The 17,311-nt window shown below is 43.8% G+C and overlaps 1 protein-coding gene across 1 annotated transcript in view; it reads right to left on the reverse strand.

The window, feature by feature from the left end:
* Positions 1 to 17,311, reverse strand: part of LOC138671660 (uncharacterized) — a 967,572-nt gene that overhangs the window by 655,832 nt on the left and 294,429 nt on the right. The gene's annotated exons all lie outside the window — the stretch shown is intronic.

Consider the following 17,311-nt stretch of genomic DNA (forward strand, 5'->3'; position numbering starts at 1 on the left):
TACTCCCCTCCACCTCTCTGCGGGGAGCTGTTTAACTGGATATTTGTCTGAAGAGGTTTACCCAACTACAGCACCATCATTAATCCTTACACTAATTTCAGCTCAACTCAGGCCTGAAGAGACTGAACGCATAAGAGACTCAATCAAAGGACACAGGATAGTCTTCTCTAGCAGGTGGGAAACTACTAAATCAATGACAATTCCTAGCCATGAAAGCAGAATGGTAAATGTATATGCACTTGGGGAACGAAACCTTGTGCAGAACAGTTCTATTGCATGATGTTGCCAATAAAAAGGTTTAGTCTTAAATACCATCTTTATTATTATAAATATCTGATCCGTCTGGTGGGCCAGTATCGGATAATAAGTTGTCCTTCTTGTTTTGTGGTAATGCAATTTACTTAATGCCTTTTGTGTCTCAACACTTGAATTCTAATTCAAGGCACACATTTTTCCAACTAATTTCTGGATCACAAGGAAATTGGTCAGATTTCAAAATGTCAGTGACTGGTTAGCAATTCAAATGAAAGTAGCGGTAATTATGGCTTTTCTTTGTCTGGCATGCTGCACTGCATCAAAACTGACACAAATTCTGGGTTCCGTAATACCAGAGTGAGAAAATTAGTGTCCAAAATGATATGGAAATACACTGCTCAGAGATTAATAACTGCTCTACCGGAAAGAAAGATGGTCCTTTCAGTAGGTCTATTAAAGAGTGTGAAGGAATACGGAAAATAGCTGTGAAGCCATGTCTCACGGAGGCAGCCAGCTCTGCTTTATTACTCACAAGCTGTAATCACTTCTGTCAGTTGGATTTTGATGTATATAGAGAGAGATACATAAGTCGTGCACTACTGCAATATGCCGGCTTTTTGAAAAAAAAACACTATAGTTATCCGGTATTGAAGTCTTGAGTGTTGGTTGTTTATATAATTCCTTAGAGAAATTGATGCCTTACATTTAGAAGCTTAAACCTTCAAAGGAAAATTGATCCTCGGTGCAATGAGAACACTAATAACATTTTAAAATTGAATGGCAAAAAAGCAACAATTGGCTCAGTGAATGGTAAGTAAAGATATTGCCATATAGTTATGACTGGGTGTACATTTGCAATGGATATGATACGGTGAAATGATTAATCATTGAAGCATTTCAATCCAACATTTTAGTTTCAGATAGAAGGCTATGCTTTATACTTTACATCCAAGGCCACATTAAAGGAAATCTGTCAGCAGGTTTTTGCAACCTCATCTGAAAGATGTATAGTGCAGGCAAACAGAACGTGAATTCAATGATGCATCACTTAGTTTAGCGGGTGCAGCGGTTCTAACACAATCAGAGTTCTTAGATTTAGTTATGCAGCAGAGCTGAGAAAGCTGCCCGCGCCCACACCAGCCTCTCTATATACAATGTCTATAGACAGTGAGCTGCTTATATTGGGATGAGGTGGAGTCAGACTAGCCGGCAAGTGCTGCTGTAGCTGCTGTGGTCCAGCAATGATAATGTTAATAAAACCTTCAGTGTAAGTAAACAAGAGCACACAGCAAGATATGTGACACATCGTTGAAATCTGTGTTTTAACCCCTACCTCATGCTACTGTCAGATTACACATCAGAAGCATGCTCACACACTCCTTTTAAAGGGGTTTCATTGGACAAACACATTGAGGACTTGTCCACATGATAGGTTATTAATATAAGTGGAGGGGTAGATAAGTTATCAATATGTAAGTGATGGACCACTACTTTAATAATAATTCACATTGAGGAGAATCTGTCCTTTCTGTTGGATGTTGGATGTTCTACAGTGAATTTACCATTCATTTATTTAGTAGGGGTACCAGGTGTTGGCCTCCCACCAATCTTATATTTATGACCTATCATATGGATGGGGCAGCACGGTGGCGCAGTGGATAGCACAGTAGCCTTGCAGCGCTGGAGTCCTGGGTTCAAACCCCACCAAGGACAACATCTGCAAAGAGTTTGTATGTTCTCTCCGTGTTTGCGTGGGTTTCCTCCGGGTACTCCGGTTTCCTCCCACATTCCAAAGACATACTGATAGGGAATTTAGATTGTGAGCCTCAATGTACCAGCAATGATAATGTGTGCAACCTGTAAAGCGCTGCAGAATATGCTAGCGCTATATAAAAAATAAAGATTATTATTATTATATAGATAGGTTAGCAATACATTTATCCCCTGTAACCCCTTTAATGTATTGGCCTCCTCATCTATATGTAATTGACATACCACCCCATTCAGGATATTTCTCAAGAATGGAATCTGTCAGCTCACAAATTCTTTTCGAAGAAAGGACAGTTCAGGCGTCAATGAAGCTGAGGAAGAGCTACCTAGCTAAATCTTTGGGGGGAAGCTGTTTTGGATCACGCTTCATCGTCCATTGTGCTCAGAGCAGATCATTTGCATATAAAATTATAGAAGGATTACTGCAAAACTAAAGGTATGGTTAAAGGTATGTCTGGTGTTAGCACAGAATTCCCTACCAGGACCAATGCTTACACTGTGTGTCGTTAAAGGGAGTATGTGAGCCGACAGACTTTCTTTAATGATACACAATGATTTTATAGTCCATTCAGTGACATCTAAATTCAATTACAGGTCCCTTCAGAATTATATATATGTGTCAGCACAACTACTGGAGACAAATTGGATCTTAAATTAATAGCATAATTTTATTGAAATACATAAAAAATCCATAAATGTAAAAGGAATCTAGATTATATGGCATAAAACAGCAAGGGAATTGAAAAAGAATCGATAACATACACTCGTACATAAAACCAGGTAGAAGGCATGTAACAACAAGCAGCAATAATCTACATATCAGATAAGCCATCCACTGGGTCAGAAACCTTTTTAATGAGCATTTTCGTTAATGAGTCTTTACATGAAAAGTATATAAATGGAGCCTCTCCAATAAAGTCATTTACGATTACTTATAGAAGCAGCCAGACTTCCACTAACTATGGTGGAGTTGTGTTAGTGTTAATATGCGCTGCATAATTTGCATGGTTGTTACTCTCAAGTAGATGATTTACATAATGTGCATGGCTGTTATACTGAAGTAGATGATTTGCATAATTTGCATGGTAGTTACTCTCATGTAGATGAAATTGTTATGAATGTAGCTTGGAGTTATTGAAATTTAGGCCTATCATTTTAATATATTCAAGAGGTAAAGGACTTTTTTTATTCTACAGATATTGGCACTCAAGATCACAGATCCTACCTATATCATCTTTACACATATCGCTAATGAAGTTTTGGTGCTATTAATTTAAGCAGCTTGCCATATTGAAATTTGCATGTACTTTAAATCACATTTCCTACATACAAATGACGGATCTTTACACTTTTCGGTGACATATCTACTATTACATCACAGATCTGTGCTTGTTATACTTCTTACCGCTAAGGCAATAGATGGCGATACATCAATACAAACAAGAAATTGTGTTTAGCTGTAAGGAAAAGTGTTTTGTGACTCATTGGAGGCAAACAATGATACATCCGAGCGTGAAGTTATGTAGCAGCATGTCATCTGCTGAGATATACCTCTGTTTCATCAAGTACAAAGTCCATGGTCAAAGCAGAATACAAATATATGTCACATAATATCCTTAAAGCTTTTGATGTAGTCTCTTGGAAATGTGCAACGAGATAAACAAGTCACCAATTTATGTGCACCTCAAACAGCAAGAAAAGGAGCCAACGACTGTATGTCTTTTTCTGGCGTATATATTACAGAGATATAAGCTTGTATCCGTAAATCATCCTCTGGCAGCACAATACGTATTATTATGATATAAAAATAACAAATCCTCTTCTTGTGTCACTTGTTTTCAATTGTCTCTACTGGACTTGTTAGTTGAAAACTATAAGCTTCCTTCTTATCCTTAGCAAAGATACCGTACTAATAAGTGAAAGTCGAAATAATTGAAGCCCAAGCCCCGTGTTCTCCATTGATTAGCATATTGGAGGGGCTATGGTCCTCAAAGTAGTGTGGCAGCTTCTTCAATGTTATTCTCAGCACAATTGTGCTGCTGTGGACATATTCCCAACATGCCCCTGCGTCTACTGCTGAAGCTTATGACTCTCCTAAATAAAGCCAAAAGTACCTGATCGAAGCATACATGGTACTTTGCAAAACATCTATTCTAGGTATCACTGGGTGACAGTAGGCAAAGAAGTATAACACACTTAAAAGGTCATTCCTTTCCCCCAAAAAACAAGTTACGGTAGGCCTTATCCATAAGAGTTCCAGTAAAAACACAAAGGACAAAAGGCTACATGAAAATTGCTGTTATATATTACATTATTATTACACACGTAATAATGTAATAATATAATGCTGTAAGCAATATATTATTACATTATTATTACGTGTAACTTGTTATTTGAGCATCATGTCCAGTACTTTGTTGTGTTTGCAGATGTCTGTGATACTTAATAACTAAACAGTCAGATCCCAAACACAGTCTGGTTGTGTAACATCTGACAGTCATGTGTTCAAAAAAGAGATTTGTACACAGTTACTAAGCTGCAAGGATACTGTAGCCTAGACTTGGGCAACGTGCGGCCGAGGGCCGGAAAAAAGTTGGCCACGGCCGCACCATGCCCTCCCACGCCCACCCACTGTCTCCGCTGTCGCCATCTGCACTGACTTCATTGGTGGAGGAGGGGCCTCCAGCCACTTCCTCCGCCAATCAGAATGTGAAACAGGTGACGTGATAACATCATTTCATCGCTTCAGCTGTGTACTGCAGAGAGTCAGCTCATCAGAGACAGGAAAAGAAGCAGAGTGCCGTGGGAACGGGACCAAGGTGAGTATGTGGTGTTCCTTTTTTTTCATGTGAATGGGATTTTTGGCTGGACATGGGGAGGCTATGGGGGCCTCATCCTGGACATGGAGAGGCTATGGGAGTCTCATCCTGGACATGGTCAGGCTATGGGGGTCTCATCCTGGATATTAAGTAGCTGTGGATCTCTCATACTAGACATGGGGGTCTCAGGTGGACATAGGGTGGCTAGGGGGCTCATGCTGGACATGGGGAGGCTGTGTGGGGCTCTCATGCAGTATATAGGCAGGTTGTGTGAGACTCATGCAGTATATAGAGAGGCTTGTGGGGCTCATGCAGTATATAGGGAGGCTGTGTGGGAGTCATGTAGTATATAGGAAGGCTGTATGGGGTTCATGCAGTATATAGGGAAGCTATGTGGGGCTCATGCAGTATATAGGGAAGCTATGTGGGGCTCATGCAGTATATAGGGAAGCTATGTGGGGCTCATGCAGTATATAGGGAAGCTATGTGTTGCTCATGCTGTATGGAGATCATGTAGTATATAGGGAGGCTGTGTGGGGCTCATGCAGTATATAGAGAGGCTTGTGGGGCTCATGCAGTATATAGGGAGGCTGTGTGGGGCTCATGCAGTATATAGAGCGGCTTGTGGGGTTCATGCAGTGCATATATGAAGGCTGTGTGGGGCTCATGCAGTGCATATAGGGTGTCTGTGTTGGGCTCATGCAGTATATAGAGAGGCTGTGTGGGACTCATGTAGTATATGGGAAGGCTGTATGGGGATCATGCAGTATATAGGGAAGCTATGTGGGGCTCATGCAGTGTATATAGGGAAGCTATGTGGGGCTCATGCAGTGTATATAGGGAGGCTGTGTGGGGCTCATGCAGTATATAGAGAGGCTTGTGGGGCTCATGCAGTATATAGGGAGGCTGTGTGGGGCTCATGCAGTATATAGAGAGGCTTGTGGGTTCATGCAGTGCATATATGAAGGCTGTGTGGGGCTCATGCAGTGCATATAGGGTGTCTGTGTTGGGCTCATGCAGTATATAGAGAGGCTGTGTGGGACTCATGTAGTATATGGGAAGGCTGTATGGGGATCATGCAGTATATAGGGAAGCTATGTGGGGCTCATGCAGTGTATATAGGGAAGCTATGTGGGGCTCATGCAGTGTATATAGGGAGGCTGTGTGGGGCTCATGCAGTATATAGGGAGGCTGTGTGGGGCTCATGCAGTATATAGAGAGGCTTGTGGGGCTTATGCAGTATATAGAGAGGCTTGTGGGGCTCATGCAGTATGTAAGGAGGCTGTGTGGGGCTTATGCAGTATATAGGGAGGCTGTGTGGGACTCATGTAGTATATGGGAAGGCTGTATGGGGATCATGCAGTATATAGGGAAGCTATGTGGGGCTCATGCAGTGTATATAGGGAAGCTATGTGGGGCTCATGCAGTGTATATAGGGAGGCTGTGTGGGGCTCATGCAGTATATAGGGAGGCTGTGTGGGGCTCATGCAGTATATAGAGAGGCTGTGTGGGACTCATGTAGTATATGGGAAGGCTGTATGGGGATCATGCAGTATATAGGGAAGCTATGTGGTGCTCATGCAGTATATAGGGAAGCTATGTGGGGCTCATGCAGTGTATATAGGGAGGCTGTGTGGGGCTCATGCAGTATATAGGGAGGCTGTGTGGGGCTCATGCAGTATATAGAGAGGCTTGTGGGGCTCATGCAGTATATAGAGAGGCTTGTGGGGCTCATGCAGTATGTAAGGAGGCTGTGTGGGGCTTATGCAGTATATAGGGAGGCTGTGTGGGACTCATGTAGTATATAGGGAAGCTATGTGGGGCTCATGCAGTATATAGGGAAGCTATGTGGGGCTCATGCAGTATATAGGGAAGCTATGTGGGGCTCATGCAGTATATAGGGAAGCTATGTGGGGCTCATGCAGTATATAGGGTGTCTGTGTGGGGCTCATGCAGTATATAGGGAGGCTGTGTGGGACTCATGTAGTATATAGGAAGGTTGTATGGGGTTCATGCAGTATATAGGGAAGCTATGTGGGGCTCATGCAGTATATAGGGAAGCTATGTGTTGCTCATGCAGTATATAGGGAGGATGTGTGGGGCTCATGCAGCATATAGGGTGTCTGTGTGGGGCTCATGCAGTGTATAGGGAGGCTGTGTGGGGCTCATGCAGTATATAGGGAGGCTGTGTGGGGCTCATGCAGTATATAGAGAGGCTGTGTGGGACTCATGTAGTATATGGGAAGGCTGTATGGGGATCATGCAGTATATAGGGAAGCTATGTGGTGCTCATGCAGTATATAGGGAAGCTATGTGGGGCTCATGCAGTGTATATAGGGAGGCTGTGTGGGGCTCATGCAGTATATAGGGAGGCTGTGTGGGGCTCATGCAGTATATAGAGAGGCTTGTGGGGCTCATGCAGTATATAGAGAGGCTTGTGGGGCTCATGCAGTATGTAAGGAGGCTGTGTGGGGCTTATGCAGTATATAGGGAGGCTGTGTGGGACTCATGTAGTATATAGGGAAGCTATGTGGGGCTCATGCAGTATATAGGGAAGCTATGTGGGGCTCATGCAGTATATAGGGAAGCTATGTGGGGCTCATGCAGTATATAGGGAAGCTATGTGGGGCTCATGCAGTATATAGGGTGTCTGTGTGGGGCTCATGCAGTATATAGGGAGGCTGTGTGGGACTCATGTAGTATATAGGAAGGTTGTATGGGGTTCATGCAGTATATAGGGAAGCTATGTGGGGCTCATGCAGTAAATAGGGAAGCTATGTGTTGCTCATGCAGTATATAGGGAGGATGTGTGGGGCTCATGCAGCATATAGGGTGTCTGTGTGGGGCTCATGCAGTGTATAGGGAGGCTGTGTGGGACTCATGTAGTATATAGGAAGGCTGTATGGGGATCATGCAGTTTATAGGGAAGCTATGTGGGGCTCATGCAGTGTGTATAGGGAGGCTGTGTGGGGCTCATGCAGAATATAGATAGGCTTGTGGGGCTCATGCAGTATATAAGTAGGCTGTGTGGGGCTCATGCAGTATATAGGGAGGCTGTGTGGGGCTCATGCAGTATATAGGGAGGCTGTGTGGGGCTCATGCAGTATATAGGGTGCATGTGTGGGGCTCATGCAGTATATAGAGAGGCTGTGTGAGGCTCACGCAGTTTATAGGGAGGCTGTTGTGAATTCTGTGGCTGAGTTCACTTCTGTGGTCACAAGTGGTATTGCAGTCTCTGGGCTTCCTCCCTCAGGTGTTTTGGTGAGCTCGTTGGCTGCCTTGCTATTTAGCTCCACCTGAGTCTGTCTTCCTTGCTCCTTGTCAATGTTCCAGTGTTGGATCTGAGCTACTGCACCTTTCCTTGGGCCTGCTGCTCTGCTAGATAAGTGCTTCTAGTTTGTTTTCTGTTTTTTCTGTCCAGCTTGCTATTAACTTTTGCTGGAAGCTCTGAGAAGCAAAGGGGTGAACCGCCGTGCTGTTAGTTCGGCACGGTGGGTCTTTTTGCCCCTTTGCGTGGTTTTCGTTTTAGGGTTTTTTGTAGACTGCATAGTTCTCTTTGCTATCCTCGCTCTGTCTAGAATATCGGGCCTCACTTTGCTGAATCTATTTCATTCCTACGTTTGTCTTTTCATCTTGCTAACAGTCATTATATGTGGGGGGCTGCCTATTCCTTTGGGGTATTTCTCTGAGGTAAGTCAGGCTTGTATTTCTATCTTCAGGCTAGTCAGCTCCTCAGGCAGTGCCGAGTTGCATAGGTAGTGATAGGCGCAATCCACTGCTGCTTATAGTTGTGTGAGGATAGATCAGGTACTGCAGTCTACAGAGATTCCACGTCTCAGAGCTCGTCCTATTGTTTTTGGTTATTGCCAGATCTCTGTATGTGCGCTGATTACTGCACGCTGTGTTGCCTGATTGCCAGCCATAACAGTACAAGGAGCCTCACCAATGATTCCCAATAGAGGGAAAAAAGAAATCCTGACATTTTTTTTTTCTTAGCTCTGTCTTCAGTCTTTTTTTTCCCCTAGACATTAGAGTGCTTCAGGACACAGCTGTGGACATGGATATTCAGGCTCTGTGCTCCTCAATGGATAATCTCGTTGTAAATGTACAAAAGATTCAAGATACTATTGATCAGAAATCGATGCTAGAACCAAGAATTCCGATTCCTGATTTGTTTTTTGGTGACAGAACTAAGTTCCTGAGCTTCAGAAATAATTGTAAGCTATTTTTGGCCTTGAAACCTCATTCTTCTGGTAATCCTATTCAACAGGTTTTGATTATTATTTCTTTTTTGCGCGGCGACCCACAGGACTGGGCGTTTTCTCTTGCATCAGGAGATTCTGCATTGAGTAATGTTGATGCATTTTTCCAGGCGCTGGGATTGCTTTACGATGAGCCTAATTCAGTGGATCAGGCTGAGAAAAATCTGCTGGCTTTATGCCAGGGTCAGGATGATGTAGAAGTATATTGTCAGAAATTTAGGAAGTGGTCAGTACTCACTCTGTGGAATGAATCTGCACTAGCGGCTTTGTTCAGAAAGGGTCTCTCTGAAGCTCTTAAGGATGTAATGGTGGGATTTCCTATGCCTGCTGGTTTGAATGAGTCTATGTCCTTGGCCATTCAGATCGGTCGTCGCTTGCGCGAGCGTAAATCTGTGCACCATCTGGCGGTATTGTCTGAGAGTAAACCTGAGCCTATGCAGTGCGACAGGACTATGACTAAAGTAGAACGGCAAGAACACAGACGTCTGAACAGACTGTGTTTCTATTGTGGTGATTCTACTCATGCTATTTCTAATTGTCCTAAACGCACTAGGCGGTTCGATAGCTCTGCCGTTATTGGTACTGTACAGTCCAAATTCCTTTTGTCCATTACCTTAATGTGCTCTTTGTCATCGTATTCTGTCATGTCGTTTGTGGATTCAGGCGCTGCCCTGAATCTGATGGATTTGGATTATGCTAAACGTTGTGGATTTTTCTTGGAGCCTTTGCGGTGTCCTATTCCGTTGAGAGGAATTGATGCTACACCTTTGGCCAAGAATAAGCCTCAGTACTGGGCCCAGCTGACCATGTGCATGGCTCCTGCACATCAGGAAGTTATTCGCTTTCTGGTACTGCATAATTTGCATGATGTGGTCGTGTTGGGGTTGCCATGGCTACAAACCCATAATCCAGTATTGGATTGGAACTCTATGTCGGTAACCAGCTGGGGTTGTCAGGGAGTACATGGTGATGTTCCATTTTTGTCTATTTCGTCATCCATTCCTTCTGACATCCCAGAGTTCTTGTCGGACTTTCAGGATGTATTTGAAGAGTCCAAGTCTGATGCCCTACCTCCGCATAGGAATTGTGATTGTGCTATCGATTTGATTCCTGGTAGTAAATTCCCTAAGGGTCGTTTATTTAATTTGTCCGTACCTGAACACACCGCTATGCGCAGTTATGTGAAGGAGTCCCTGGAGAAGGGACATATTCGCCCATCGTCGTCACCATTGGGAGCAGGGTTCTTTTTTGTAGCCAAGAAGGATGGTTCGCTAAGACCGTGTATTGATTACCGCCTTCTTAATAAGATCACTGTTAAGTTTCAGTATCCCTTACCATTGATTTCTGACTTGTTTGCTCGGATTAAGGGGGCTAGTTGGTTTACTAAGATTGATCTTCGTGGTGCGTATAATCTGGTGAGAATCAGGCAGGGAGATGAATGGAAAACGGCATTTAATACGCCCGAGGGTCATTTTGAGTATCTGGTGATGCCGTTCGGACTTGCCAATGCTCCATCTGTTTTTCAGTCTTTTATGCATGACATTTTCCGTGAGTATCTGGATAAATTCTTGATTGTTTACTTGGATGACATTTTGATCTTCTCAGATGATTGGGAGTCTCATGTGAAGCAAGCCAGAATGGTTTTCCAGGTACTGCGTGCTAATTCCTTGTTCGTGAAGGGATCAAAGTGTCTCTTCGGTGTGCAGAAAGTTTCATTTTTGGGGTTCATCTTTTCCCCTTCTACTATCGAGATGGATCCGGTTAAGGTTCAGGCCATCCAGGATTGGACTCAGCCGACATCTCTAAAAAGTCTGCAGAAATTCCTGGGCTTTGCTAATTTTTATCGTCGCTTCATCTGTAATTTTTCTAGCATTGCCAAACCATTGACCGATTTGACCAAGAAGGGTGCTGATTTGGTTAATTGGTCTTCTGCTGCCGTGGAAGCTTTTCAGGAGTTGAAGCGTCGTTTTTGCTGTGCCCCTGTGTTGTGTCAACCTGATGTTTCTCTTCCGTTCCAGGTCGAGGTTGATGCTTCTGAGATTAGTGCAGGGGCGGTTTTGTCACAGAGAGGTTCTGGTTGCTCAGTGTTCAAACCATATGCTTTCTTTTCCAGGAAATTTTCTGCTGCTGAGCGTAATTATGATGTGGGCAACCGAGAGTTGCTGGCCATGAAGTGGGCATTCGAGGAGTGGCGTCATTGGCTTGAGGGTGCTAAGCATCGCGTGGTGGTTTTGACTGATCATAAGAACCTTACTTATCTTGAGTCTGCCAAGCGCTTGAATCCTAGACAGGCCCGTTGGTCGTTATTTTTTGCTCGTTTTGATTTTGTGATTTCATACCTTCCGGGCTCTAAAAATGTGAAGGCGGATGCTCTGTCTAGGAGTTTTGTGCCCGACTCTCCGGGGTTATCTGAGCCGGCGAGTATCCTCAAGGAAGGAGTCATTGTGTCTGCCATCTCCCCTGATTTGCGGAGAGTGTTGCAGAAATTTCAGGCTAATAAACCTGATCGTTGTCCGGCCGAGAAACTGTTCGTCCCTGATAGGTGGACTAGTAAAGTTATCTCTGAACTTCATTGTTCGGTGCTGGCCGGTCATCCAGGAATCTTTGGTACCAGGGAGTTGGTTGCTAGATCCTTCTGGTGGCCATCTCTGTCACGGGATGTGCGTGCTTTTGTGCAGTCCTGTGGAATTTGTGCTAGGGCTAAGCCCTGCTGTTCACGTGCCAGTGGGTTGCTTTTGCCCTTGCCGGTCCCGAAGAGGCCTTGGACACATATTTCGATGGATTTCATTTCTGACCTTCCCGTTTCTCAAAAAATGTCGGTCATTTGGGTGGTCTGTGATCGCTTTTCTAAAATGGTCCATCTGGTGCCCTTGGTTAAATTGCCTTCCTCCTCTGATTTGGTGCCTTTGTTCTTCCAGCATGTGGTTCGTTTACATGGCATTCCTGAGAATATTGTTTCTGACAGAGGTTCTCAGTTTGTCTCGAGGTTCTGGCGAGCCTTTTGTGGTAGGATGGGCATTGACCTATCTTTCTCCTCGGCCTTCCATCCTCAGACTAATGGCCAGACCGAACGAACCAATCAGACCTTGGAAACATATCTGAGATGTTTTGTTTCCGCTGACCAGGATGATTGGGTGTCATTTTTGCCGTTGGCTGAGTTCGCCCTTAATAATCGGGCCAGCTCGGCTACCTTGGTCTCTCCATTTTTCTGCAATTCTGGGTTCCATCCTCGTTTCTCTTCAGGACAGGTTGAGTCTTCGGACTGTCCTGGTGTGGATTCTGTGGTGGACAGGTTGCAGCAGATCTGGACTCAGGTAGTGGACAATTTGACCTTGTCCCAGGAGAAGGCTCAGCTTTTCGCTAATCGCAGACGCCGTGTGGGACCCCGACTTCGTGTTGGGGATCTGGTTTGGTTATCTTCTCGTCATATTCCTATGAAGGTTTCCTCTCCTAAATTTAAACCTCGCTTTATTGGTCCGTATAGGATTTCTGAGATTCTCAATCCGGTGTCTTTTCGTCTGACCCTCCCAGACTCCTTTTCCATACATAATGTATTCCATAGGTCGTTGTTGAGGAGATACGTGGCACCTATGGTTCCATCTGTGGAGCCTCCTGCCCCTGTTTTGGTGGAGGGGGAATGGGAGTATATTGTGGAGAAGATTTTGGATTCTCGTGTCTCTAGACGGAAACTCCAGTATCTGGTCAAATGGAAGGGTTATGCTCAGGAAGATAATTCCTGGGTTTTTGCCTCTGATGTCCATGCCCCAGATCTTGTTCGTGCCTTTCATGTGGCTCATCCTGGTCGGCCTGGGGGTTCTGGTGAGGGTTCGGTGACCCCTCCTCAAGGGGGGGGTACTGTTGTGAATTCTGTGGCTGAGTTCACTTCTGTGGTCACAAGTGGTATTGCAGTCTCTGGGCTTCCTCCCTCAGGTGTTTTGGTGAGCTCGTTGGCTGCCTTGCTATTTAGCTCCACCTGAGTCTGTCTTCCTTGCTCCTTGTCAATGTTCCAGTGTTGGATCTGAGCTACTGCACCTTTCCTTGGGCCTGCTGCTCTGCTAGATAAGTGCTTCTAGTTTGTTTTCTGTTTTTTCTGTCCAGCTTGCTATTAACTTTTGCTGGAAGCTCTGAGAAGCAAAGGGGTGCACCGCCGTGCTGTTAGTTCGGCACGGTGGGTCTTTTTGCCCCTTTGCGTGGTTTTCGTTTTAGGGTTTTTTGTAGACTGCATAGTTCTCTTTGCTATCCTCGCTCTGTCTAGAATATCGGGCCTCACTTTGCTGAATCTATTTCATTCCTACGTTTGTCTTTTCATCTTGCTAACAGTCATTATATGTGGGGGGCTGCCTATTCCTTTGGGGTATTTCTCTGAGGTAAGTCAGGCTTGTATTTCTATCTTCAGGCTAGTCAGCTCCTCAGGCAGTGCCGAGTTGCATAGGTAGTGATAGGCGCAATCCACTGCTGCTTATAGTTGTGTGAGGATAGATCAGGTACTGCAGTCTACAGAGATTCCACGTCTCAGAGCTCGTCCTATTGTTTTTGGTTATTGCCAGATCTCTGTATGTGCGCTGATTACTGCACGCTGTGTTGCCTGATTGCCAGCCATAACAGGAGGCTGTGTGGGGCTCATGCAGTATATAGGCAGGCTCTGTTGGGGTCATGCAGTGTATATATGGAGGCTAGTGGGGCTCACGCAGTTTATAGGCAGGCTCTGTTGGGGTCATGCAGTGTATATATGGAGGCTGTGTGGGGCTCACGCAGTTTATAGGGAGGCTGTGTAGGGCTCATGCAGTGTATATGGAGAGGCTGTGTGGGGCTCATGCAGTATATAGGCAGGCTCTGTTGGGGTCATGCAGTGTATATATGGAGGCTGTGTGGGGCTCACTCAGTTTATAGGAAGGCTGTGTGGGGCTCATGCAGTGTATATAGGGAGGCTGTGTGGGGCTCATGCAGTATATAGGGAGGTTGTTTGGGGCTCATGCAGTATAAAAGGAGGCTGTGGGGGTTCATGCAGTATATAAGGAGGCTGTGCAGGGCTCATGGTAGACATGGGGGGCTGTGTGGGGCACTCATGCTGTATATAGGGAGGCTGTTTGGGGCTCATGCAGTATATAGGGTGGCCATGTGGGTCTCATGCTGTATATAGGGAGGCTGTGTTGGGCTCATGCTGTACATGGGGAACCTGTGTTGGGCTCATGCTGTATATGGGGAGGCGGTGTGGGGATCATGCTGTATATGGGGGAGGCTGTGGGGCTCATGCTGTATATGGGGAGGCTGTGTGGCCCTCATACTGTATGTGGGGAGGCTGTGTGGGGCCCATGCTTTATATGGAGAGGCACTGTGGGGCTCATGCAGTATATGGGGGAGGCTGTGTGGAGCTCATGCAGTATATAGGGAGGCTGTGCCAGCCTGTGGTGGTTTTATTTGCAGCAGGATCCTACCTACCCATAAATTCAGTCTTTAGCCTAAGAGAGGTATTCACACTAGACATGTAGGTTCCCAGCAAACCAGAGATTGCCTTGACATTGGCTTGTGGGCTTGCATGAATAGGCCAAATAATGTGCTAGGTATCTTAATTTTTTCTTTATTACCTAAATCAGAAATGCTATTCATATTTCATATATTTCATATTTACATGGTTTAGCACTATTATAGAGATACAGTGTGTACAGGTGCTCCTTGTTCTCAACTGTACACACCAATTTTCTGATAAGTACAGTACAGACCAAAAGTTTGGACACAGCTTCTCATTTAAAGATTTTTCTGTATTTTCATGACTATGAAAATTGTACATTCACACTGAAGGCATCAAAACTATGAATTAACACATGTGGAATTATATACTTAACAAAAAAGTGTGAAACAACTGAAATTATGTCTTATATTCTAGGTTCTTCAAAGTAGTCACCTTTTGCTTTGATAAATGCTTTGCACACTCTTGGCATTCTCTTGATGAGCTTCAAAAGGTAGTCACCGGAAATGGTATTCAATTCACAGGTGTGCCCTGTCAGGTTTAATAAGTGGGATTTTTTGCCTTATAAATGGGGTTGGGACCACCAGTTGTGTTGTGCAGAAGTCTGGTGGAGACACAGCTGATAGTCTACTGAATAGACTGTTAGAATTTGTATTATGGCAAGAAAAAAGAAGCTAAGTAAAGAAAAACGAGTGGCCATCATTACTTTAAAAAATGAAGATCAGTCAGTCCGAAAAATTGGACATCAAGAGAATGTCAAGACTGTGCAAAGCAGTCATCAAAGCAAAAGGTGGCTACTTTGAAGAACCTAGAATATAAGACATAATTTCAGCTGTTTCACACGTTTGTGAAGTATATAATTCCAAAAGTGCTAATTCATAGTTTTGATGCCTTCAGTGTGAATGTACTATTTTCATAGTCATGAAAATACAGAAAAATCTTTAAATGAGAAGGTGTGTCCAAACTTTGGTCTGTACTGTATGTGCCAGTCAATTTTTTGTTTTTAAAATTGATAAAGGACATCTGTCACCACATTTTAACTATCTAAACTGTTAATATGGGCATACAGGTTATAGACTGCTGATTAGAGTGATGCCTGTATGTCTCATATCAGATGTGTTGTTGAGAAATCATCTTTTATCACTTTATTTAAATTAGCTCTTCCAGGCTATTTGGAGGATGGTGCCTGCAAGATAACTGTCTCCAGAGCTCAATTTACATGAGGGGAAGTTACAAGTGTGAGACAAGTAACTAACACAGAACAGGAGAAATTAAGGCCATGTGCACACGTTCAGGTTTTTTCAAGTTTTTTTCGTGTTTTTTTCGCGCTAAAAACGCTATAAAAACTCATTAAAAATGCATACATTATGCATTCTATCATTTAGAATGCATTCTGCATGTTTTGTGCACATGCGGTAAAAAAATGAGCATGTTCATTATTTTTGCGGATTTTCTGCGTTTTTCCCGCAATTCTATGCATTTGGGGAAAAACGCACAAAAAAACACACCAAAAACGCATCAAAATCGCGGTAAAATCGCTGTAAAAACGCATGCGGATTTCTGGCAGAAATGTCCGGTTTTTGTCAGGAAAATTTCTGCTAGAAATCCTGACATGTGCACATACCCTTAATTTGTCTTCTTGCAAACACATTTTTTCCTTCTCTCTGAGATGGACTATTACAAAAAAGGAATTTGTACTAAAACAACTAAAAAATGATTAACGACACGCAAACTTTGTGAGGTAGATGACAGTTGTATTTATGTTTTTGGATTGTGGAAATTTTTCTTTTCTCTTAAAAAGACAAAAACATAATGGCTTGCCTGCCTCCCAAGCCAGGAAGTACAGTTTCTGTCACACAAGCCTTGGTTTTAGGATTTTTCTGAAGAATTAAAAATATGCTATTAGTAAGGTGCTGTAGCTGCAATATATCACAGAGACAGATAATGCAGGCACAGCTCATTCCTATATCAATTGAATCTTTGGATTATTAATCAAACTGATTCTTCATCAGTATCTTTGTGAATCAAACAACAAAATATTTGAATGCCAAGACACCAGCAAATTTGAGGAAATTAACTCAAAGATAATTCTCAGCTAATCGATATGCTCATCTATAGTCAAATGTCAAAGATTCATATAAGCAAATGCCCTTTAGAGAATGTTTACTCCCTCTATAGCTTTCCTTTAAGTGGTTGTCTCATAAAGGAAACTTCAGTCTGGATCTTCCTCTATACGTCCCATTCTGGTAGACTCAAGCTGTCTTTCTATTGGATGGGATATTTATGCAAACTTGACTTGAACCTGTGATCATTTGATCATTTGTACTATACACAACAATACTACAGTAGTGTTTTGTATAGCAAAAATCTCGGTCTCCTATGAGTACCATCATGACAAGCACAAAGGTTATCAGCAGACCCGTGGCAGTCATGGCAACCCATCGGTGCTCCATGGTCACATCACGGGAGCACCAATGGGTGCATAGAATGATGTGCCTCCCTGTTGGCGCGCATTGAATCTCTGAAACAGGTTAACAGCCATGGGAAGAGCTCCATTCCACCCGCAGCTATCAGAGGCAGATGATGGATGAATATCAGCCATCATCTGCCAGGAAAGATGCTGGCCTGGCTTGCTAGCCCACTTCAAAGTCAGGGAGCTGGCATATGACACGACTGTAAGTGATATGTCAGTAAGGGCTTAAAAGTTGTCTCTGATATGACACCTGCCTTGTTTTGGC

This window comes from Ranitomeya imitator, chromosome 3, assembly GCF_032444005.1.
Source record: "Ranitomeya imitator isolate aRanImi1 chromosome 3, aRanImi1.pri, whole genome shotgun sequence".
In the NCBI taxonomy this organism is placed as follows: Eukaryota; Metazoa; Chordata; class Amphibia; order Anura; family Dendrobatidae; genus Ranitomeya; species Ranitomeya imitator.